We start from the raw sequence: 2,854 nt of genomic DNA, 5'->3' as shown, positions 1-2,854 counted from the left end.
CTTGATTAGAAAAGAGAATTATTTTTTTTTCTTGCCAGTTGAAGAATTTTGTTTATCAACATTTTGAGAAACATTTCAAGTTTTAATAAATATAAAGCTATGTCATACAGAAACAGCTCTCTCTCTCTTTTTTTTTAAGTTTATTTCCTAGTAAATCTATATATCAGCCCATGCAGAGAGTTTGTCGCAACATGCTCTAGTCTAGCTCCTGAACAATACATGCAACATTCAGATTCAAGTAGGACTGTAGACGTCTCTAGATTTGGCTGAGGAAATGATCTAGTTTACAAAAACAATTTTTTCCACTCATTACTGCTGGTTAGTTCTTGTCAAGAAGGTCATTTGGAGATCTCTCAAGTAACTTAACATAATTAGGTTCTCTGTGTAATCTATGGAAATTATTTATCAGGCAACTTGAGGCAAACATGAATAATCCTATCAGACCATGTCCATCACCATTGCTAGCAGATCATTAGTCAGCATTTTCATCATGATCATCCTCAAAAGTACTACAGCCATGCACAGCACAATGTCTGTTGGGGCAATGTCCCACTGCACATATCCGTGGTCTGGCGCGTGCCCTCTGGGGAATGCTTATCTGTCCCTCCTGGTGCTCCACAGCTTCTGCCCCCAAGGAATTCACATGAAGCTCATGCCCACTATGTTCCACAACCTGTTCCCATCCATCAACGTGCACAAGGTAAACTTAAACACCATCAAGCACTGCCTTCTCATCATCTGGATTTCCGCCATTATAGCATTAAAGTCGTTCCCATCGGCGCAAGTCACTTGAAGAAGCTTCTCCAGGAGAAATTCCCCAATATGAGCTGTCTGCAGGACAAAAGCGAGCTGCTGGCAATGGGCGGGGAGCTGCCAGAAAGGGAGGCACAGCCGAACAGTGAGCACAACCTTACTGAGCTACCCCCGACAATCACTAGGTGTGGCAACAGGTGGCCCAGCAGAGCACCCTGCGGTTCACTGAGATCAGTCCTCAGATGACACTGCAGCTTATCAAGATCCAGGAAGGTGTCGGGGAAGGGAACGTACTGTTCCATAGTTTCGAGCACAAGACAGAGGAAGAGCTGCAGGCCATCCTGGTGGCCAAGGAAGAGAGGCTGCAGCTGAAGGCCCAGAGGCAGGACCAGCAGGCCCAGAACATGCAGCGCAAGCGGGAGCAGCGAGAGGCCCACAAGAGGAAGAGCCTGGTGGGCATGAAGAGGTAAGGGCAGAGGCCGATGGGGACGGTGATGCCAAGGATCCTGGAGCTCCGCTGGAGGCCAAAGGGTCAGGCTGACCTGAATGGGAGGAGGATGAAGCTGAGTATTTCCGCAGGCGATGGGTGAGCAACCTGACAAGGACATGTTCCCCGGGCTGACCGAGCAGAGACAGCCCACAGGGCCTCCATGCAAGAAGCAGAGGGTAAAGGATCAGAGGCCTCCAAAGCCCAAGGGCAGGTCCCATGGAGCCCAGGTCAAGCTGGGGCCCAGAGGGGCAGCCCCGGGCATGTACAGCACCGGTCAGCCACCTAACAGAGCGGCCAAGCCTGAGCCCCAGCGAGGCTGACGGAGCGGCCCAGTTAGAGACGGAGAGACGCTGCCTGGGCCTCCCGCCCGGCTCTGTGTGCAGTCTCGGTTTCCTTTTATAAATGAGCTGTTTCCCTAACTCCGCTCCCACCACTACAGTAAATGACTAACACTCCCCGAAAGAGAAGAAACAAAAACAAAACTTTCCCTTCCTTTCTCTGGGGGATGTCCACAGCCTGACTTGGCAGTGAGTCCACCCTCCAGCTCCCACTGGGAGAACTGGGTGCCTGATCTTGCTCCCAGAGGACACGAGGTCAGCAGGGTAAGGCATGACCGGGCACGGTTGCAGGGTCCCTGGGATGCTCTCTTGCTGCTGGCCCTACCAATGGAGCCTCCTGGCCAGGACCTTTATGGGGCTGCTCTTCCAGGCAGGATCACCAAGCACTCACCTGAGCCCTCAGCAGTGGGAGCTGCCCAGGTGGTGCCAAGCACAACAGCCTCCAGCCTGTGTCCAGGGCCACAGGCACAAGGGACCTAGGTGTTCACACAATGTCCAAATCACATAACATTCTACTTCCCAGAAGTATTGTTGCTAACCAAAAGGTAAGCAGTTGGAATTTACCAGTCCCTCCTTGGAAACCCTGTAGGGCAGTTCTATTCTGTCTTATAGAGTCTCTCTGAGTGGGAATCACTCCATGCAAGGGCTTGGTTTGCTTTTTATTGTGGACTTAACTAACACATACATGCAGTTTGGGAGAGCTGCAGGTTGTAATTCAAATGTAAGCTCCTGGGTCTGAAACCAAAGACTGTATTCAACTATGGGGTAATGAGTGAAAATATAGGTACAGTGTGCGTTAGTTTCCTTGGGCTTCTATAACGCATTACCATAAACTGAGTAGCTTAAAGTAACCAAATATTCTCTCCCAGTTCTGGAGGCTAGAATTCTGAAATCAAGGTGTTAGCAAGGCCTCGCTCCCTCTGAAGGCTCTAAGAAAGAATCTTTCCTTGCCTCTTCCTAGCTTCTGATGGTTGCTGGTGATCTTTGAAGTTCCTTGGTTTGTGGATGTATCACTCTAATCTCTGCCTCCATTTTCACATGGTGTTCTTTCTCCTTGTATGTCTTTGTATCTCTCTCTCTTTATAAGCACACTCAAATCCAGTATGATCTCATCTTATCTTGATTATATCTGCTGAGACCCTGTTTCCAAATAAGGTTGCATTCACAGGTTCTGGGTGAACATGCATTTTAGGAGAATACTATTTAACCCAGTAAGCAGAACCGGCAGATTGGAGTTTAAGACACACCTCTTCCACTTCAGGTTTTGCAGCCT

General features: G+C 49.1%; 1 pseudogene; it reads left to right on the top strand.

The window, feature by feature from the left end:
- Nucleotides 1–209: 209 nt before the first annotated feature.
- Nucleotides 210–1,563, top strand: LOC101357436 (suppressor of SWI4 1 homolog pseudogene; annotated as a pseudogene).
- The last annotated feature ends 1,291 nt before the right edge of the window (nt 1,564–2,854 follow it).

Source organism: Trichechus manatus, unplaced genomic scaffold, assembly GCF_000243295.1.
Source record: "Trichechus manatus latirostris isolate Lorelei unplaced genomic scaffold, TriManLat1.0 scaffold00010, whole genome shotgun sequence".
Taxonomy (NCBI): Eukaryota; Metazoa; Chordata; class Mammalia; order Sirenia; family Trichechidae; genus Trichechus; species Trichechus manatus.
This window is presented reverse-complemented; position numbering and strand designations above follow the sequence as displayed.